The sequence below is a fragment of the Camarhynchus parvulus genome, chromosome 24 (assembly GCF_901933205.1).
Source record: "Camarhynchus parvulus chromosome 24, STF_HiC, whole genome shotgun sequence".
NCBI classification, from domain to species: Eukaryota; Metazoa; Chordata; class Aves; order Passeriformes; family Thraupidae; genus Camarhynchus; species Camarhynchus parvulus.
This window is the reverse complement of record NC_044594.1, coordinates 3,177,956-3,200,758: the sequence shown is the minus strand read 5'-3', so window position 1 is coordinate 3,200,758 and position 22,803 is coordinate 3,177,956. Positions and strand designations below refer to the sequence as shown.

The 22,803-nt window shown below is 44.4% G+C and overlaps 1 long non-coding RNA gene across 1 annotated transcript in view; it reads left to right on the top strand.

Moving 5' to 3' along the window:
* The first annotated feature begins 19,837 nt into the window (after window positions 1-19,837).
* LOC115913132 overlaps window positions 19,838-22,803 on the top strand; it is a 40,395-nt gene continuing 37,429 nt past the window's right edge. The window contains exon 1 of the long non-coding RNA XR_004061374.1: window positions 19,838-20,220. This is a non-coding gene — a long non-coding RNA (uncharacterized LOC115913132). The remainder of the gene's footprint in view (window positions 20,221-22,803) is intronic.

Sequence of the window (22,803 nt, the reverse complement as noted above, 5' to 3'; positions counted from 1 at the left end):
CAAAACCCAAAAACCCACAACCCAAACCATAAACAAACAAACAAACAAACAAAACCCCCAAACACACAACAAAAAAACCCCAAAACCAGATTACCAGAAATCTGGTAAGAGAAAAAAAAAAGAGAAAAAATAAATTATCAGGGGTGGAACCCACCTGCTTGTAGCAATTCCACAAGAGCCCTGCACACCACAAGCCTTGTTTTGTAGGAATACACAAAACAGGAAGTTTGATGTCCTAAAAGTTGTTTTTCTTTTGGGATTGATGCCAGTAAAGTCACATTTCCCTTCACCCCCTTTCTGCTGGTAGACAACACAAGTAGATGTGTACAAGGTGAATTTTTCAGGCTTTTTTTCCCCCCCCACCAAAAAATAATGTAAATATGGATCGGGTGCTCTGGGGCAGGGCTGAGGAGCCGCAGCCACAGGAGGTCAGTGTTGCACTGTGGAAATGGAAAAGTCAGAGTGGCCTTGGAGGAAAACTTGACCCAGAGGGGAGGTGAATTCCTGCCGGGCACTGCGGGGCAGTTTGAGCGCTGGGATCAGCAGGGCTGGGCGAGGATGCGATGCTGGGAGGAGCGGGGATGTCTCCCAGGTGGGGAAGGGAAAGGAGAAAAGGAGCACGGTGTGGGTTTTGGGAAGGAAAAGGGCAAAAGAGCACATTGTGGATTTTGGGAAGGAAAAGGAGTGCAGTGTGGATTTTGGGAGGGAAAAGGGTGAAAGGAGGGCGGTGTGGATTTTGGGAAGGAAAATGGCAAAAGGGACATGGTGTGGATTTTTGGAGAGGGCAAAAGGAGCACGGTGTGGATTTTGGGGAAGGAAAAGGAGAAAACGAGGACAGTGTGGATTTTGGGAAAGAAAAGGGTAAAAGGAGAGCAGTGTGGATTTTGGGGAAGGAAAAGGGCAAAAGGAGCAAGCACAGCGTGGATTTTGGGAAGGAAAAGGAGAAAAGCAGTACAGGGTGGATTTTGGAAAGGAAAAGGAGAAAAGGAGAGCAGTGTGGATTTTTGGGGAAGGGCAAAAGGAGGGCGGTGTGGATTTTGGGAAGGAAAAGGGCAAAAGAGCACATTGTGGATTTTGGGAAGGAAAAGGAGAAAAGGAGAGCAGTGTAGATTTTGGGAAAGAAAAAGGCAAAAGGAGGGCAGTGTGGATTTTGGGAAGGAAAAGAGCAAAGAGCACATTGTGGATTTTGGGAAGAAAAAGGGCAAAAGCAGTACAGTGTGGATTTTGGGAAGGAAAAGAGCCAGAGGAGCACAGTATGGATTTTGGGAAGGAAAATGGCCAAAGGAGCACAGTGTAGATTTCCCGCCTTGGAGAGCTGGGAGCAGACCCTCAGTGGCTCTGAGCTGGGGTGGACATGAGCTGCAGGCTTTCCCCTCCCTGTGCCAGCCCTGCTTTTGGCCCAGGTGCCCCCTGAAGCCGTCGGATGGAGCAGCTCAACCTCCCCACCCCACGGGCAGCATCCCCGCGGCCGTGGCGGGTGGGTGGCTCAGCAGCAGCTCCGCTCCACTTATCAAGGCTTGAAAAGCCCTTCCATGGCTGCTCCCAGTCCCTCCTCCCGCGATTCTCCTCCCAGGGTGGTCTGGGGGCAGGTTGGAGCAGGAGGAGCGAGGGATGCTCGCACGGCTGCTGCTGCCGGGGCTGGCTGCTGAAAGGGGATTTGCATTCCAGGAGATTCCAGGGGCTGTGTCCAGCCACTCTCTTGCCTCAGGGCTCTGAAATATGTTTTAAGGCCCATTCCCAGGCAGCTCTGGCAGCTGTTTGATGTGGTGGCAGTGCTTTTAGAGAATGGCTGGGCCGGTGACAGAAGTGAAACTCGAATATTCTCCAGTAGGCTCTGCGGTTCCTTCATTAAAAACAGACAGATAAACAAACAAATTACAGCCCATTATGAGCATGCCCTTCAGTTCCTCTTCAAACAGCTTTTTGCTGTTTTAAAAAGCCTTAAATAAGGACACAGCCTCCCCAGTCTTGGCCATAAATCGTCGGCTTTCAGCTTTCCCTGTGCCTCTGGATCCGTTGTCTTTGCTGTCTTCGAAGTGTCTGATGTGAGCTTTTAATTCGTTTGGCTTTTCCTGGTGAGAGGCTTCAGAACAAGATTCCTCGTGCGCAGCCTTTGATGTTACACCACAAAGAATCCCCCCCTTTTCCCAAATGCTCTGCTGAACCCCCATTAAAAACAAAACAAAAAAAAAAAAAAAGAGAAGAGTTTCACGTAGCCAGGCTGGGAGGAAGTGGGGTGACCCATGGAAATGGTTTTTGTGTCCCTCACAAAGGCCCCAGCGCTATGGTGATGGGCTCAGCCAAAAGATGTGCGCTCATTTGGGCAGGGCTGGGCTGAGTTGTCTCTGCAGGCTTGGAAACATCACGTGAAACACTCTGGGAAAACCCAGCCAGAATTTTTCCTCCTCCAAAAGTGGATAGAGACCTGTTTTGCTTCCTCTGACACTTGGTGGCTTCTCTTTATTGGTGCTGAGCTCCTTGGGACTCTGCTGCCCTCTCACATCTTTGCATTTGGGCACCTGGGGTTGTTTCTGCTCCTAAAGCGGAGGGAGAAGCATTGTCTGCATCACAGGCTGAACACAGCTCTGCCTTGGGCTGGCTGAGGCGGTTTGGGACTGTTTTGTTTGGGCCCCTGCTCGGGGATTAAACCCAGAGCAGGTGCCTTGGGTGCAGCCTGTGAACCCTCAGCTCGGTTAAAGGGCTTTGTTCCAAGTGCGTTCTGCAGAGGAGAAACCCAAGCACTGACCCTTTTCAGGAGCATCTGATGCGTGCACCGTGATTAGAAAGAGTAGGGGAAGTTAAAAATAACCTGTGGAGGAGGCATTCTAATGAGCAATTATCATTCCTCTCCATTGACTTTTTGCAGCAAGACTCTCCATGTGTTTAGTCTTCTCCAAAGAACACGCCAGATGTTAGAGTGAGTGACTTGTTAAGTCCCTGAATTCTATTCTCACTGGTGTTCTGAAGCATTGTCAGGTTCTTTTTATTTTTTTCCCTTTTTTTGTAACTATTAAAATAATTGGGCCCTGAACATTCTGACCTGATAATGCAAAAGAATCTTGGCTGGCTTTCCTAAGGGTCAGGATTTGTGAATAGAAAACTTGGGGAGGGTTTGCCAGAACAAAGAAATGTTTCTGCATGCAAAGATCTTCAATAAGTTAATCTGAGGTGGAATCATCTGGCTTCAGAAATCATGCCTCCTGGCAAAATCTGACTTTTGCATTTCAACATCCTGAACTTTAGTCTCCAAGGAAGCTTTTGTGCTTGTGGGGCTCTGCTTTTCTCCCTCTTTAGAAATGATTGGCAACGAGGACGATTCCACCTTTGCGAAATTTTCATATGGGGGGGAAAGCGAGGTGGAAAAGCAAAAGTCCCTTTACAAAGCCACCAGAGCCTTTTGCCATTCCCATTCCCTCGCTGGAATCTTAATTGGATTAAAATCCAAATCTGTATATTGTGATTTTGCATGCCATGGATCCCACCCTCTTGTTTTTAGGCGCATTGGCCAAACTCAATGAAGTGCACGGTCAATGTTTGAGCTCTGCCTTTGGTGTCCCTCGGTTGGAGCTCATTAAGCATTCGGGGAATAATAATTCTGGGACTTGAACTTTGATCTGAGGAATCTGGGAAAGAAAGGGCCGGAAATTGCAGCAGCCTGATTAGCTACCCCAAGTTGATCAACTTTTCTGCCAGATGCAGGCAGAGCTCCCAGAGGCTCCCAGACAATGGTGGGGGTGAGGCAGAGCCGCCGCGGCCGTGTTGTGTCTGCGCTCCCATCACATCCCATTACTGTCTGCCATGCAGATGGCACTTTGAACCACCCCACAGCCAGCCACAGCCTTTGTCCAAAACATCTACTTGGCAAAAAAATTAATAATAATTTTTTTTTTAACCTCAAGTGTTTGCGGATTTTCACCCATTTGGTTTCGTTAGGGCTGGAAACATCAAATTATCTTGAGAAAACATTTCCATCAGAGCTTTGCCTGAGCTTTTCTTGAGCCTGGCTCTGAACTTGTGGCAATTTCAGCGGGATGCTATGAATTAAAGGGTCCCACTGAAATTGCCACGATTAAATTTTGCAAAGGTGGAATCGGCCTCGTCGCCAATCATTTCTAAAGAGGGAGAAAAGCAGAGCCCCACAAGCACAAAAGCTTCCTTGGAGACTAAAGTTCAGGATGTTGAAATGCAAAAGGAGGCAAAACTGGGCTAGGCTGTGGAGTTTCACATGGGCAGTACTTTATTCCCCAGGAGGAAATTTAGATTGGGGTATAAAACCTAAAATGCTCAGATGTAGAACAAGGCAGCGGTTGTCACGTATTTTCATTTCCCCCAAAAGTATCAGGAGAATCTCAGCTGGAATTCAAGCACATGTTGTGACAACCTGAACTCGATGAGGAACCAGATTTAGAGCTCTGCTGTGTCTGACTGGGGATTTTGTGACCTTGGCGACTGAGAAGTCCCAGCTGTAGCTGAGACAGGAGTGGGATGGAGCTGCCTCTCCCAGAGCAGAGCTGGAGACTTGGAAATCTCCCTTCTTGGAAAGGAGACACCCCTGCCAGAACACCTCGATAAAACTGAAATATTGACCCCTCCCATGGCTGGAAAACCTTCGTGGTTGTTTGTTTGTTGTTGCTTTTTCCCAAAACTTTTCAGTTTCAGTTTCTGTCAAGAGACGCATCAAATGTCTACCTCAATATCCAAGGGAAATAAATATCCACAAGCTCAGTGCCATGTTTCTGGAGCCTTGGCCAGCTGGCAAAGCAGGAATGGGATGTGGAGCTTTTCCAGAAGGGCTTCTGATGAAGACAAATTTCTTTTTTTTTCTTATTCCTGCTAGAAATCAAATACTAAATATTGTAGTTGAAAACCCAAATGGTTTCGGTTCCAGCAATAAGACATCCTGGTGCCTTGTGCCTGCAGTGCTGTTTGATCCCTCCTTGGTCCCTCTCCTGTCCCAGGCTCGGGGGTGATGCAGTTCTCCTTCACATGGAAATGTGCTCAGGATGTTTTCCAGGAGGAAAATCACTGTCAGAGCGAATAATATTGTTTGAAAGAAAGTTTCCTTCTCAAATGAAAAAACGTAATACGGTTTTGGCAGGCTCCCATCTGCCTCCCATTGCAGACACTCCATGTTATGGTTGTGTGTAGCATCAGGAACTGCCTTTAATGTGATTTTGGAAATTCTGTGTTGAGTGGCTGGGTCTCAGTTTTCATGGTGGAGAGGTGTCTCCTTGTCAGAGCGCCAAACATTCTGTCAGATTCCGTCTTTTCTGTCCCTATATAAAGCTGAGCTTTGGTTCCAGGCTCGGTGACGGAGGAAGCTGACACTATTCCAACATGTTGTTCATATCCTGAAGTCTTTTAATTTCCCCTGGCTGCTGTTGCAACAGCACCATTTCACTGAATAAATTAATCACAACCTAAGATTTGTTGCATATGAAGCCTCAAAAGCCAGGTTCCACTTGTGACTTGGAGAAAGCTTTTCCACTGGGGTGCTCTGGCATTATTTTTTCCCCCTCCGTGGGTGAAATGGTTACAAGAACCTCTGCTATTGTTGCTAGAAAAAAAAGTGGCTTCCTGTGATAGAAAGTAATTTTTTCAAATAGGAAACATATGGCTGGTCCCTAACAACAAAGTAATATTCAGGTGCTGGTGGCATATGCCTCCAGTCCTGTTGCAGGAAGCTATCTTGGAAATCTGGTGGCAGAGGCTTATCCATGCTGATTTTCAGGAAGTGGGGTGTGGGGATGGAATCTGAACCCGGTATCAGAAATAAATGCATTTACATTTCTAATTTTTCCTCATTTGTCGTCCCTGCTTCAGGAGTCTCTGCAGTGCATCCCTTGTTAGCTGTGATAGACAAATCCTGGGTGAGGTCTCTGGGGCTCTTTAATACCCATCTGAGGAACAAAAATCCAATAATTCCATAGTGAGAGCCCTCTCAGGGTTTGGTGTCTCACATGAGGAGTGACAGGAAAAGGGGGAATGGCTCCAAACTGAAAGTCAGTGGGTTGAGGTTGGATATTGGGAAAAAAAATAAAATTATTGTGAGGGTGGTGAGGCCCAGGCATTGATTGCCCAGAGAAATTGGGCTGCCCCATGCCTGGAAGTGTTCCCTGCCTCTTCCACGGATTTTTGGGAGCTCCAAGAGCTGCTGGGGTCATTATTTATTCTGAGTTATATCGCTTTTGTTGTGGTACTCAACCTTAATACAGCCAGGGCTTGGACTCAGCCATAGCTGGGGATATTTTTACCTTCCATTACTGGAATTTTTGCCTCTAATAATTAATAATATTTCCCTTTTTTTCCTATGTGGGCCAAACTTCTTTTTCTCCTGGGTTCTGGCTGAAAATTTGAATTTTTACTTAAAAATTAAAGTGTTGTTCATCATAGCTCAGATATTCAAGTCGCTTCTCAGCTTGAGCTTGGGTTGGGCTTGCAGCCCAAAGTGAAGTTGGTCAGCAGGAGCTGATGGGGCTTTGCCATCCCCAGATGGGCCAGACCAAGCAGGGCTGTGTGGGAATCACACACCTTGGGTGCCCAATTCGCTGTGGTTTTATCTCCCTGCACAGAATCCTGCGTTTGGGGTTTTCCAGAGCGCTGCAAACCCCCCTTGCACCGAGCTTGCCTTCATTACTGCTCAGCCACCCAATTAGTGCTCTCACACCTGCAGCTTCTTCATGTACAAGGCTGTAACCCTTTGGAGAAATGTCAGGATGGGGAGTGAAAAAATCTCTGGATTTGGGGTGACTTCTGTGCCACCTTTGAGTTTGTTTTATCCCCGTATTTCAGGAGGTGACAGCAGGAGTGATTTTTGTTTGGCAGCGAGCTCTGAGGAGGTGAACTCAGCATTAACTTGCAGCACTAGGAAATAAATGGACGAGCAAGGATGCCAAGGTTTCCTGGTGGAGATCCTGAACCCTGGAGGAATCTTCTCCAGAGCTGCAGCAAGTTGCAAAGAGCCACAGGAGCTGGGCAGGATTGATGAAGTGCCTGCAACTCTGAGTCTCTGATAGTGCTGCAATAAAAGTGACAAATGGGGGAGAAGAGTGGGGCTGCTGCAACCTTAGCATGACCGAAGGAAAAGAAAAAAAAAATGCACAGGGTAATTTATTGGCAATGAAGAACCATCAGCAGGAGAGAGGGAACTTAATTCAGCCTGGTTAATTAGGTATGGGACTGAAACCTTGGTCTTGCACAGCTCCAGCCACGGAGTCACCGGGGCTCTCTGAGGACTCTGACTGCAAAACCTTGAAATGAATGTTAATTGTTGGTTCCAGCCTCTGCCAGAACAAAAACCAGGAAAACCCCTCTGGATAGGCCTGGGGTGGGAGTGCCACCACGGTCAGCAGCTGCCAGGGGCTTCACCTGGGGGTTCTGAGTGTCCAGAGCTATTTTAGCACCGGGGTTTTAAACATTTCTGTGCTGTTTAAAAGGGCAGCGTGGGGTGGCACAGCCTTTGGTCATCTCCAACCTCAGCTCTTCTGTGCCCGCCCAGGCCCTCAGCAGCCCCCCAAATTTTGGAGGTAGTTTAACAGCCACCCTCCCCTCCCAGCCCCATAAACACAGCGCCCTGGTGCTAACAAAGACATCCCCAGGTAATTTTCCCTTCTCCCAAACCTTAGGAAGCCCTAAATCCATATGGGTACGGTGGGATGGAGAGGGAGAAACAGCAGCAACCATCCAGGAAAAAAAAAAAAAATAAATAAAGGTTCTGGGGGATAAAGCACAAAGAAGATGTTTTTATGGGGCTGGGTGAGGCTGCTGTGCTGAGGAGGGAACCCAGCAGGCTGATAAAAGGAGAATTTCATGTGATGTCATTCCCAACACTCCGCTGAGGCTGCGGGCAAAGCCAGTGTGGTCAGCTTGAGCCTGGGGAGGAGGAGGAGGAGGAGGAGGAGGAGGAGGAGGAGGAGGAGGAGGAGGAGGAGGGCATCCCAGAACGGGAATGTTTTTACAAATCAAGGAACAACAACAACAAAACCCCGCTCAGGCTGCGGCGGTCCCGGGGAGAGCCGGGAGCTCGTCCTACAGAAATGATTTGTTGGACAAGTCCAGCCGGGGCCGGGAGCAGGGGGAGGAGGCTGCGAGGAGCCTTGGAACGGCTTCAGCAATGACTGATGGGCTCCGCTGAAAATTTCATCCGACTTCCACCTTCTGGGAAGGGGGGGCTGAGCCGAGCCGAGCCGAGCTGAGCGGGGGAAGGGGGAGAAGTGAGAAAAGGCAAATGGAGAAAGGCTGGGCTGTCTGCTCTCCAGCGTCGTGATATTTTATTTTTCACCGCTAAATGCAAAATTGATTTTTTTTTTTTTGGTGGTGCATTAAAAAAAAAAAAAAAAAGAAAAAAAGGCAAGCAAGCAAGCAGCCTCTACCTCTCTCTTCTAATTCCCAGACAAAGGAAGCTGAAGCAGACACCCCAGACAATGGATGCTCCTGTCTCTCTTAAGCATTTGCCTTTCTCAGCAGTTAAGGTAAAAAAAAAAAAAAAAAAGAAAAGAAAAACCAACCAGAACCCCCTAATTGAAGGAATGAATTAAAAAGATGACCCCGGAAAACGTGGCAGCCTTTTTATTTGATGAGGAACCAAGTTCACAGCGTGTCAGCAGAGGTGCTGCGGTCCGAGCTTTTATTTGTTTCCTGGCAATAAGAACATTCCTTTTCAGCCTGGTATCATCCTCTCATCTTCTCCCTCCCTCTTTCTATCCCTCTCTTCCTCGTCTCGCATCCTTTTTCCTTCCTCCCTTTTTTTTTTCTCCCTCACCCCCTGGCCCTTTTTTTCTCCTCGCTTGCCAGTTCAGGCATTCTCACATACATTACCCCTTCCTTTCATCTCGGGAATGACCTGAAATGACCTTTTGCCTGGCACTAGACGTGACTTAACTGATAATAGCAGAGACACGGGGGCCTCAAGCGGTGGCTTGTCTCGGCACGTAGAGGGAGGGGAGAGAAAGAAGAAGAAAAAAAGAAGGAAAAAAAATTAAAAAAAATTTATTCTTTTTAAAAGAAAAAAATTTTAAAAAATTTTTTCTTCTTTTTAAAAGAAGAAAAAAATATTCTTTTTAAAAGAAGAAAAAAAATTAAAATAATTAGAAAAAAGAAGGGGAAAAATCTAAAAAAAAATTTAAGATGTTCTTAATTTTATTATTATTTTTTTTTTTTTACAAAGGGAAAACACGGCTTTCTCTTCGCAGCAGCATTTCCTGCGAGGAGGTAGCAATTAACGACACTTTTGTGCTGCTGGTTGCCCGTGAGATAAAAAAAAAAAAATCCTTCAAAAAAATCTTCCCTGGGAGTGTCGAGCCCGAAGCTGTCGAGGAGCAAAAGGAGAGGGGAGAGAAATCTGTCTGCAAGTGGTTAAAAACTCCAGAGCAGCATTTCGATGCCACTGGCTACTGGCGCTCTGCATTGCGTCTTCCCCTTCTTTGTGCTCCACATACTTGTTGGAACAGCACCAATGTCCTTCTGCCGCCAATAATCGCCACTTTTCGGTGACTAATCTGGGCAAAAGGTTATTATTTGGCTTCTTAATGTCCCTTGAAGCAGAGATAAGATTGCAGCCGGCCCCGCTGGGGCTGGGGGTTTTTTAATTTTCACTATTTATTTGGATACTCGGTGAGGCTGGGTGAGTTACCACAGCAACCACCGGGAGTCTTGAACATGAAAGGGCTCTTATTGTGCCATGTGGTGCCTCAGAGATACAGAGAAAGGAGGAGGCGGGGAGGAGAATTCCTCTTCAGAGAAACAATAGCCAGACATTATGTGAACTTTTGGGGCTTTATTATAAAGTTTGAAGCAAGGGTTGGTGGGGGGGAGTTGGGGAAGGAGCTACAGTTTGTGGTGGGAAAAATAAAAGAATAAAAAATGTGCTGACTTACAGAAGTTTGGGAAGAGAGGTGTACGTGTGTTTATAGAAATATTAATTAATTAAGTGGGAAATGAGAGCTGGAGCTGTAATATTTGTATTTAGGTCTTTTTTTTCAGGCAGATCATTCAGCCCAGGCAGGTCAGAGCTTAGGGACAGAACCCAAAGTGTGGGTTTTTTAAAAAATTTTATTTTATTTTTTGAACTTTCTGCCCTTTCTGTCAAAAGGGAAAAGGGTGGGCATTGGGATGTGGAGGAAGGTACCAGAGTGCAGCCCGGCTCTCACTGTCCCACGGAGCCACTGCAGCTGCAGACAATGGGCAAACCTGGATAACGGGGCTACCAAAGGGTGCCGAGCATGAATGGCTGCGTGTGGGAGCAACTTTGGTGCAGGGGAGCTCATTAATTCCGATTTTCTGCTACCCTGGCTGGCTCCAGCGCCACCCCAGTGTCCCTGTCCCGTGTCCCCCGTCCCAGAGGCGGTTTGTTTGCTGCTGTGCTGAGCTTTGGGCTCGGCTTTGCCCTCCCTGTGGGGCCAGCTCAGGGTGTGCTCCGTGGCACACTCACATCCCCACTCTGTGAAAAACTGGGTGCAAAAATACCCCAAAATATCCCAAAATATCCAGGCACTAATCCAAATCCCAGGGTTTTGTGGGGGTCACCATCCTGGTTTCTCCTCCCCAGCTGCACTGGCTCTGCTGAGCTCATGAGTTCTGGCACCTGCTGTAGCTCAGGGAGACCCAATTTCCTTCCCAAGCTCCCATTTCCGAGTCAATTTGGGTTTTTCTCTCCCAACTCCAGCGTTTGGGGTGAGGGCAGAGAGGTGGGAATGTGTGAGGGGGGAGCAGGGATGGACCTGCTGCAGATGAGAACTCTGCTGGTTCAGCTCCAGGGCTCAGCCTGAGGTGCCAGGGAGGTGTTATCCATAATATTCTGGTTTTCCAGGATGTGTTGGTGCTGGAAAATCCCCCAAACTCCCTGGACAATCCCCAAAACTCCCTAAACAACCCCCAGTTTCCCCTGTGAAACTCATGCTTGGATATCCTTTTTTTGGGGTGATCCTGCAGCTTGCTCTGCAATTTCCACCCTTCAGTCATCACAGCTGAGCGAAGTTCTTGGAGTTCCCCTAAAATTTCCAGGAAATGCCAACTTTTGGTGAAGGAAAAGGATTTCACTGGGGTTTAGCATTGCTCCAGCAGCTTTGAAACACCCTGAGTCATTTCTCCAGTGCTTCCCATTCCTCTCTGCCCTGGAGGTTCAAATCTTGGTGTGTTAATTGTCTCTAAATTAACAGCAGGCATAAAGAAATAAAAATATGGCCGAGTTAATATTATAATATTATTAGTTAATATTATTATGCTATGGGAGTAACCATCTCTCTGTGGAGGCTCTGGAGTGTTTCATCTCATCAGCTGCTTCCAGGTTTGTGGAACATTGAATATTTGCTGGCCTGGAATATATATTATATTATATTATATTATATTATATTATATTATATTATATTATATTATATTATATTATATTATATTATATTATATTATATTATATTATATTATATTATATTATATTATATTATATTATATTATATTATATTATATTATATTATATTATATTATATTATATTATATTATATCATATTATATCATATCATATTATATCATATTATATTATATCATATCATATCATATATCACATATCATATTATATTATTATAATATACAATACATAATAATAATCTATTATATATAATCTATAATCGACAATACATTATATATTATGTATTATATATTATATATTATATATTATATATTATATATTATATATTATATATTATATATTATATATTATATATTATATATTATATATTATATATTATATATTATATATTATATATTATATATTATATATTATATATTATATATTATATATATTTATCTTGAATTTATCAATAAGGAAAAAGGATGCAGTGGAGAAATGATTTGGCTTTGGTGGCTGGTGAGGCTGAGGAAAAATGGGTCAGAAGCAGCATTTTACTGACTGCTCCTGTACCAATGACACTTTAAATATGTTCTTGGGCCAAAGGCCACATCCAGTCCCCAAAATCCCAGAGTTTCCTGCCTTTCTCTTGGCACAGCCTCCTCTGAACACCTGAAGAGGGAACAGTGAACAGAAAGTGGATCTGAGGCCACTCCAAAACCTCCCAATCTGGTTTTAATTCTGTGTTTTCAGAGTGTCTCTCACAGCAGGACTGCAGACACCACACAACGGGAATAACAACAGCATTTAAGGGATGGCAGAAATGGTTATGAGCAATAAATTGGCCTTTTTTAGTTAAAAGATGTGGATTGAGAACAGTTTAGTGATGAGTTAAGGGTTGAACTGGGTGATCTTGAAAATTCATCATTTTCAATCGAAAGGATTTTATGATTTACTACAGAAACATTCCTGTAGAAATGTACCAGTACATAGGAACTCCTCATACCTGTGGCTTTACAAATGGAGGAATCAAGAAAGAAATGAAAGGAGAGAAAGGGACAGGAGCAGAATCCCATCAAACTCACGCAAAACCTGCAGCTCACTTCTGTCCTGACATGGAACCACTCCATGCTCTGAGATGTGGGAGCTCCTTCCATATCAGCCACCCACCACTTGTTTCCTCTTTAATCAGTTGCTAAACTCCTGCAAGTTAAAAACACCAAGACAGGATTTAGAGAAGTTTGGGTTATTAGGAAATCTCCTCAGAAACTGTGGAGTAAATCAAGCATGTGCAAATGGCTGTTAAAAACAGTTCTATTGCTCAGCAATTTGAAAATAGAGAAAGATGAAAAGGAAATGATGTCCAGGGCGAGCTGGAGGGGGTTTGTGCATTTCAGGAGACACGAGCTGGAAACTGGAGCCTTGCTGAAGAGTTCTGACCCATGAGGAGCTGGGTCTCCTTCCAGCTGGCAGGAGAGCAGCAGTGACTGGGAGAGAGCTGGCCCTGCCTTGCTCACTTCCATGGATTTTGGGAAAGGAGAGGAAAAGCTTGGAATGCTCTGCCTCTGCCCTTCCTGCCCATCCTGCTGCATGGGATGGATGTGGAGCCTGGCATGAGCCTCTCCAGCCTGCTGCTGGAGGTTGAGGTTCCTCAGGGCTGTTCCCATCATTTTCCCTTCATAACCCAGAGCACAGAATGCAAACCCCCTTTGTCAGTGGGAGCAGGGGTGTTGCAAAGTGAGAGCTTGGGATTCCTGATGGGTGTTCCCACCATTTCCATGATTTCCCTTCTTATAAACCCAAGCCCAGAACTGCAAACCCCCTTTGTGAGTGGGATTTGAGGTGTTACCAAGGGAGATGTTGCCTTCCCCATCACCATCAAGTTTTGTGTTACCAGGGAGATGTTATCTGATGATGTCCCATCATTCCCATGAATTCCCATCCATAATCCCGAGCACAGAATGCAAACCCCCTTTGTGAGTGGGATTTGGGGTGTTATAAAGTGAGATGTTGGGATTCCTCAGGGGTGTTCCCATCATTCCCATCCATAAACCCAAGCCTAGAACCGCAAACCCCCTTTGTGAGTGGGATTTGGGGTGTTACAAAGTGAGATGTTGGGATTCCTGATGGGTGTTCCCACCATTTCCATGATTTCCCTTCTTATAAACCCAAGCCCAGAACTGCAAACCCCCTTTGTGAGTGGGATTTGAGGTGTTACCAAGGGAGATGTTGGGATTCCTGATGGATGTTCCCATCATTCCCATGAATTCCCATCCATAACCCTGAGCACAGAATGCAAACCCCCTTTGTGAGTGGGATTTGGGGTGTTACAAAGTGAGATGTTGGGATTCCTGAGGGGCGTTCCCATAATTTCCATTAATTCCCATCCATAACCCCGAGCCCAAAACTGCAAACCCCCTTTGTGAGTGGGAGCAGGGGATTTGGGGCAAAGTGAGAGGCTGGCATTCCTGAGTTGTGTTTATTGTTGTTTCCCAACCTATAAGTGATAAATACCTGTCTGAGAAGATGCTGCATTCAAAATGCACGTTCACTTTTTATCATGAATTTCTGCAGAAGTTCATAACAGAAATCTGTTTTAAACCCCACTTTGCAATGTATTTTGGCTTTCTCTGGAGCATTTTCTCTGTCTGAGGTACCTGAAGTGCTTTGGTGGCTCAGCAGAGAGGTAACTGCAGCATCTCCCTGTGCATGGGGCAGGAATGGCAGAGCAGCATCCAAAGCTCCTGCTTTGTCCAAACTGCAGCTGAAATTGTCGGGCTTTTTCTCCTGCTGCATGAGTTATAGTCATTAATGATTTTAATTTAATTGCATGAATTCCTTGCATGCTGGCAGGAGAATAAACCCCCAGCAAAAGTTTGTGAAGCAGTCTGGAGTGATTTTTTTTATTATTATTTGTTTCTCTAAACCTTGTTTGTATGCAATTGTTTGTTTAAATGTCCAAAAAAAAAGCTACAAACACTTTACCACGAGGTGTAGCACTCAACACCGAGAGTTTTAGTCTTTTACAAGCAGGGGTTTATGGCAGGAACACATCTGAGAGTGGTTTCTAAGTAAATACCAGACCAAGTCCTGCCTGATGGAGATGTTGTGGGTATTTATTGCATTTCCCTCTGCAACAAATGAAAAGCTTTCACTCCTCTGGCAGGCACCAAGGCAGGTCTGTGGGGATCTGGAGCTGTGTGAATTCCCCCCAGACACCTTAAAAAAACTTTAAAATCACTAAAAAGAGCTCATAAAAAATTTTTTTTAAAGTTAAAAAATTAAAAAATTATAATAAAAATTAATAATATAATAAATGGATAAAGTATATAATATTATAGATATAAATATAATAAAAATTAATAATAAAAAAATTAAAAGGTATTGTGTGTGGTGCACAGTTAAGGGGGTGATGCAGCCACAGGGACAACAGCATTTGCAGGACAAGGGACTTTTAAATTCATGGGACATAAGACAAACATCCCCTGACACCCACTCTGACCCTGCAAACTGCTTAAATGGGATCAGCCAAGTTACCAACAGGCAAAGAAAGGATAAGGGAGATATTGAGAAGAAAGGAGAGTCCTTGGAATAAATCAGTGACCAGGCAGTGGCTTGAAAAGGCAGGGGGTGTGTATTTGATGAAATTACAAACAAATCTTGATTTTCCTCCCCTTTTTTCCCCCCCTTTCTTCTCTTCCCTTCTCGTTTAAAGTATCATGTCTGATTGAAGTGGAGCTGTTTTCAGGTTAGGAATGCAGCACAAGTGATGCAGCTCAGCTCCTTCAGAAGAATTGCACTTCAGCATCTCTCCACGAGTATTTATCACATGTACCTGTGCACACAGAACATTTAGCCTTGAGACAGCTCTCTCCTGAGAGAGGAGAAAAATTAAATTCCCTGAGCTCAACGCTGCTGCTTGTGCAGTTTGTCTTGTTCTCCTCCTTCCATCAGCTTTATTTTTCCTGGAATATAAAACCAGAGGTTGTCACAGGTAAATGCCTTGCTGTCATTTATTACCCTACAACAAGACACTGAAAAAAATCATCATTCATTTCATTTGTTAGACTGAGTTGAGCCCCTTGGAATTCTGTGGCTGCATTTTTGCTGCCTCAGCTTTATCACAGCAGCCTTTGATCACTTTTAATCGGGATGTGAAGTGCCTGGCCCAAAGTTGTGTGGAAGATCAGGGGGTGCTGTGTCAGCCTTGGGAGCTGCTGGGCTTCCTGCTCCGTCCTTGCACCATCTTCAATTTTCTTGTAATTTAGCATTAAACATGTCTGGGTTACCTGCTGCACACTGGAAAACGTGCCAGCCACTCTTATTTAGTGTTCCATCAAATTAATGAAGTAAACTCTTTATTTTAGTAGGTCCCAGAGTTGGAAGAGACCAAGAGTTTGGCGCATTTTTGGCACATTTTTGTGCACATCACACACTTCTCCATTTTTTGTACATTTTTGTGCACATCACACACTTCCACTCTGTTTTTTGTACATTTTTGTGCACATCACACACTTCCACTCTGTTTTTTGTATATTTTTGTGCACATCACACACTTCTCCATTTTTTGTACATTTTTGTGCACATCACACACTTCCACTCTGTTTTTTGTACATTTTTGTGCACATCACACACTTCTCCATTTCTTGTACATTTTTGTACACATCACACACTTCTCCATTTTTTGTACATTTTTGTGCACATCGCACACTTCCATTTTTGTACATTTTTGTGCACATCACACACTTCCACTCCTTTTCTTCCCTCTGCTTCTGCCTGCTGAGGCTTGGAGCTCTTTAGCAGGATTTGCAATCATAATTTCCTTTATTTCCCAACAGAAACAGCCCCAAAGTCCCTTTGAGTCAGACTTTGCTTCTGGTACCGTCTCTGGAGGTCCCTCCTTGGCATCCTTGGCTCCCTTACCTGATCTCCTGGAGGTTTCTCTCTTGGGGACATTTGGGGACACACCATTATCTAAACTCAGGTTGAGTTCTCTGGTTTTTAATATTCTCTGGCATTATCTAAACTCTGCCTGGGTTCTCTGGTGTTCTCTGACATGATCTAAACTCTGCCTGGGTTCTTTGTGCTGCCCACAGCAATGAAGTCTCCTGGGTCACTTCTGCTCTCAGTGCAAGGTTGGAGTGAGCCTTGCTGGAGCAGCTCCACCCATCCCAACGGGCTCCAGAAGTCACCCCAGTCTATCCCAACCCCAAACACCCAGAACCTGTCCCAAGGCTGTAAAATGTCCATGGAAAAGCCAGGATGGTTCTCCAGACACTCACAAGCAGAACAAGCTTTTTGCAGCTCCAGCAGGAGCCCAACTCCCGCTGAAAACCAAGAGATTTGAGGTTTCTGAGTCACTGAAAGCCTTTTTGAAAAGCTCTCCAGCAGCCAAAAGCGAACATGACAGTTCAGAGGAGCACAAACCCAGCCCCACCCTCGAGAGCCTTGCTTTAATTTGTCCTTTCCCACCAAGAGCTGCGAGATGGATGCTGAGAACAATGGGGACACAGACAGAACTCCTCGGGAAATGCAGATTTTTCCCTCTGTAGGGCTTCCAGCGGCCACAAGGCAGCACGGGCAGGTAGGGCCGAGCTGGCAGAGCTGGCACAGGCAGCAGTGCCCGCTGTTTGCACATGCTGGAAAAATCGGGATGCGTCTCCAACGCCCCCGGGGCAAGGGAGATGCTGGAAATAGCATGGCCACGGTTCAAGCTCTCGCAGCACAATGGGCACCAACCCAGGCCCCGCTGGTGTCAGGAAGGAGAGCAGGAACGCGTTTTATGCCTCCTGAGGGGGAAAAGAGCGAGGCAAAGCTGTCCCAGCTGGAGCTGCTGGCTCCGGGAGAGGCGGGTTTGGCATTCCTTGGAAGTGGCAGAGCTGGAGGAACAATGGATGTTCCTCCTGGATGGTGCCCGGGCCTTGCTGGGCTCTGTCCTCATCCTGGCGGTGGGATTTGCAAGGGAAGAGAGGAGAACCTTGGCTCCGTGTTTCAGAAGGCTGATATTATATTATATTACATTATATTACATTATATTATATATTATATTATATTATATTATATTATATTATATTATATTATATTATATTATATTATATTATATTATATTATATTATATTATATTATATTATATTACATTATATTACATTATATTACATTATATTACATTATATTACATTATATTAATTATATTACATTATATTACATTATATTACATTATATTACATTATATTACATTATATTATATTATATTATATTATATTATATTATATTATATTATATTATATTATATTATATTATATTATATTATATTATATTATATTATATTATATTATATTATATTATATTATATTATATTATATTATTTACGTTGTATTGCATTGTAGTACATTGTATTATATTGTATTATATCATATAATATCATATGTTATTATAGTTACATTGTATTGCATTGTGTTACATTGTATTGCATTGCATTCTACTATATTGTATTAAATAATACAATATATTACTTTATATTACATTACATTGTACTATATTGTATTATATAATATAAGATAATATCATATAATATTGTATATGCTATACTAAAACTATACTAAAGAATAGAGAGACAGGAGGCATCAGAAAGCTAGAAAGGAATAGAATGATAATAAAAACCTGTGATGGGAGGGGGAATTCCTTACTCAAAGGGTGGGTGGCCCTGGCAGGTGCCCAGAGCAGCTGTGGCAGCCCCTGGATCCTGGAAGTGCCCAAGGCCAGGCTGCTTGGACATTTGGAACACCCTGGGACAGTGGGATGTCCCTGCCATGGGATGAGCTTTAGGGATCCTTCCCAACCCAAACCATTTTAGGACACGAGGATGTCTAAAATCAGCACTCTGTGTTATCAGTTCAGAGCTCTGGGTAAATCCTTTCAGCCCCAGTCCCCCTGCTCTCCATGGACATCAATAAACACCTGATTTTAGTCCTTGGTACATCCCAAAAAACCTTCTGAGATGGTCCAGAGGAGATAAAAATCCCAATTTAGCTGCCTGTTAGGAAAGTCCCCTGTTAGGGACTTGATGCATCTGAGGGGAACCAGGGACTTTCCTGAGCAAAGGAAAACTTTGGGATGTGAAGTGGAAATAGCAAAGAGAAAAAAGCTTTTTGGTCACTGCATTTGGCTTTAATTAGCCTGCCATGGCTGCTTCTCCAAACCAGCCAAAAACTTTCTCTGGGGGGTTTCCAAAACCTCTTCAAGCTCTGTGTGCACTGGAAATGCAGCACAGCTTGGTTTCGTCATATTGGATTTGGACTTTTTCTCCTATGATCCCGAAGGAAACAAGGGAAACCAGAGATGTGTGGGCAAGGAAACAATTTTTTAAAGGAATGACATCACTTGGCTGCCCTTAGGAGCAAAGTGGTTCTGAACTGGATTTGTGTGAATACATTCCCACTGTGCATTGTCACAATCTGCAGCCTAAACTGGGTCTGTGTTCTCAAGGTCTGGGCCATTTGGACTCCAGAAATGTAATTTCTGTCGTGGTTTGTCCTGCTCCCACCAGGACCTGCAGCCCTGTGGAGCCTGGCTTTGCTCAGACACTGAGGTCATGATGAGTTTTAACCTATTTTAAATGCAGAGGCCTCAGAGTGTAATGTCCCACGCAGTTGTGACTGGGATTAGTGCTCCTTTCCCTGACAATATTATGGCCTGTGTTATTTCATTTTAATTCTTGCACTTGGCTTTTTCCTGGAGGCTGTGACAGGGCCAGCAGAGACTCCAGGACAAAAATTTCTACTCCTCTTGTGGAGAAGGATTGAGACATGAGAGCAAAGTGGAAAAAAAAAAACAACCCTGGAAATACAATGAAAAGCTTTAAAAACAACCCATGCAATTTTGCAAAATTGCTTCTCTTCAGCAATTCCCTGTGAATTTGGGGAAGGGGGGGATTGCTGCTGCGCAGGGTTCAGGCACAGCAATGGTGTAAATTGCAAATTGAAGTGCCAAAACCAGTCTGGCCTGTGCAGGTCACTGGAGTAGACACAGCTCTTGCCTGCAAGCATTTGTAATCTAAAACCCCAGCTCTATTCCCGCTGGAGGTAATGACAAAACTCCATGTGATTGCAAACGGAACAGGATTAGACCCTAACTAAATAAAAGGAGTTTTTTTTTTTTTCTTTTTTCCAGTCACCAGATACTCCTTCCCCACGACAAATTCAAACAGCTTTTGTTCAGGAGTCCAAGAACCCAGTTTAGTCTGGAAAAAATAAAACCAGCACAACTTCTTTCCTCACTTTCCAGCAGCTTTGGAAAGACAAGATTTGAAAGAGAATTCCCATCTGTTATTGGAGCATTTAATCATTCTCCAAAAGGCAGCACAGTTTTTATTTTCTCTGGGGAGCGAGCAGCATTAGCTGAGGCATAAAGCAAACTCCACCAAGTGTAGAAAAAACTCACCCTGATGTCCTGTTTGACAAACTGACCTGCGGGTCACAACCTGAGTTTATTGATCCGTGGGGCCTTGTCTGGGTGCCGGGCATGTTTTCTGGACTTTGGTTTCAGCTGCATTCCTCACTTCTCAAAGAGGGGGTGTGGATTTCTGCTAGGAGTAACCACTGGGAAGGAAGTTCATTAAGTGTGCAGGCAGTGCAGGACCAAGCATGCTCAGTGCAAAAAGCTTCGCTGCCCTGCCTGTCAAGCCTGGGGTTTGAACTCGGTCCAGAACGCCGGATTTACTTTTCAGGAAGAAACCCTACCTGCCTGGGCTGCTTTTTTTTTTTCCCCTTCCCTCCTCCTCAGAGGAGCGCAAACAATGTTCTTTTGATGCTTTCCTGCGAGTGGGAATCTCGCCCTGGAGAAGGAGACAAAACTTTGCTACCTGTGAAACGAAGACTGCTTAGGTCAGTACGAGGGGGCGCAGAGGAACTTTGCGAGCAGCTTGTGTGACTTTTGAACTCCCCTGTTTCTGCTCTCCTCTATCCCTTCCCATCTCCAGCAGAGCTGAACTTTTTGGGGGAAAAAAAAAAAAAAAAAAAACTGTTCAGCAGTTGTTCAGCAGTTTTCTGCTTGCCCATTCTCTCTGCTGAAGGTAAACTTGGTTTTAAGTGAAAACCAAGCCTGAATTTGCTGGGAGCTGAGCTTAATTTTGCAAAGTTGACTTGCTGATAGAACAGAGGTTTTGCTTTCTTTACTTTTTCTTCTCTTTCTTCTTTTTCCTCTCAGTGCAACCCTGGGCTTCCAGCGTGTGCTTTAAAAGCTGTTCCCCCCTTTCTCTCCCCGCCCTCTGCCTTAGAGCTGAAAATGAGACTCGTTCTTGAATAATAAACTCTGTGTTATCAAGCAAATCTTGTGGCTTGTTCATGTGATTGCTCCCAGTCCCAGCATCGATGGCTTTTGCCTTTTAATACGTTTTCCAGTTCTTTCTGGAAAAGGAATTGCAAAACTTTTAGCAGAGAGGTGAGACAAAGCAATTTTAGTTGATAACTGAATTTTACTCAGTGGCTGAATTTTTAAGTTTTTCAGTTTTTAAGTGCTCTCTACTTTTTGCTTTTAAAAGCATACCTACAACTCCTGTTTCTCGAGGATTCAAAATATTCCCAACCTTAGAATGGGAAAAGAGAATTTTTCTTCTTTTTTTGTGAGACTTTGTGCTGCCTAATGGAGATTTTTCTGAACGTAAGCCAAATGGCCAAGAAACAAAATGACCACTGAATAAGAAGTGAAATAGACTTAAATAATTAGAAACTGCCTGTAGTTAATGATTGTTTGAAGTGGGTCAGAAACATTTGGCAGCTCCTGGTGTTAAATTTTGTCCTGGGATATACTTGGGAATAGTTGTGTGGTTTATCAAGAGTTGGGATTTAAGTTTGTGTGTTTGTTTGAGGAGTGGGCACAGACTTGGATATTTGTTTTAGAAACTGAAGGAATGACTTAAACACGTGCAAACGTGAAATCCTTGTGTTTAACAGCTGTATGTTTATTATTTGGTTGTTCTAAACTGGGAGTTTTGCCATGCAGAGGATCTCAGTAGGAAAAAAAGGGATAGCAGGTATGATGAATAACTCCTAGCTGGAGCACCAGGAGTGGAAAATACCTTTGCAAACTCCAAGAATTTTGCAAAAAAACCTCTGTGCAGAGGGGGAGAGGAGGATTGGGTTTTGCTGGATCTCCTGGGGGATTCCCACTGGGATTACCTGCCTGGAGCCCGGGCAGGGATGGGGGGCAGCCAGGCCAGGCAGAAGGAATCTGCAAAAACCCAAAGCTGGAGCTCTCTGATCTTTGCCCACGCGCACCCCCTGAGATCCAAGGGAGTTTTTGATGAGGGAAGGCTGGGGAAAGGTCTCTGCCTTTTGATTTGGGGGCCTGCTGGGGATGGTGGTGCTGCAGACGGACACGGTGTGGCCACGGGGCTCTCTCCCCCTGGACATTCCAGCCCTCCATTTCCTGGGAAATGGGGAGGGTCCTTTGTCAGGCACTTTGCATATTTATGGGCAAAAAAAAAAAAATGCCTTGTGCTTTGAGAGGTGAATAAACCCAGGCGGCAAAGCTGCACATCCTTGTCTGAGTGTTGAACACAGACTTTTGGTGCCTGAGATTGATCCCAGATCCATTGTCCTCATCCAGGCACAAACAACGTGGCCTTCCCCCATTGTTCCTTTGCAGGTACCCAAATTGCACAGATCCAGATTTGTACAAACCCACTTCATGTGGAAATTATAATTCAGGACAGGAAATGTTTTGTGATTATTTAATTTCCCTCCCCAGGATTGAGATTTTGCAATTTGTAGGTTTGCAAAAGTTGCACGTGGAAAACAACTTTTGGTGCACAGAGGCCAGACTTTCACCTGTGGGATACTCAGGTCCCCATTGTTCCTTTGCAGGTACCCAGATTGCACAGATCCAGCTATGTACAAACCCCTTTCATGTGGAAATTATAATTCAGAACAGGAAATGTTTTGTGACTATTTTATTTCCCTCCCCAGGGTTGAGATTTTGCAATTTGTAGGTTTGCAAAAGTTGGAAGTAGAAAAAATTCTTGGTCCACAGAGGCCAGACTTTCACCTGTGATGTGGAATACTCAGGTCCCCATTGTTCCTTTGCAGGTACCCAAATTCTATAAATCCAGATTTGTACAAACCAATTTCATGTGGAAATTATAATTCAGGACAGGAGATATTCTGTGTTCATTTAATTTCCCTCCCCAGGGTTGAAATTCTGGAATTGGTGCAAAAGTTGGAAGTGAAAACAACTCTTGGTCCACAGAGGCCAGACTTCCACCTGTGATGTGGAATACTCAGGTGCCCATTGTTCCTTTGCAGGTACCCAAATTGCACAGATCCAGATTTGTACAAACCCACTTCATGTGCAAGATTATAATTCAGGACAGGAAACATTTTTTTAATTATTTAATTTCCCTCCCCAGGGTTGAGATTTTGCAATTTATAGGTTTGCAAAAGCTGCAAGTGGAAAACAACTTTTGGCCC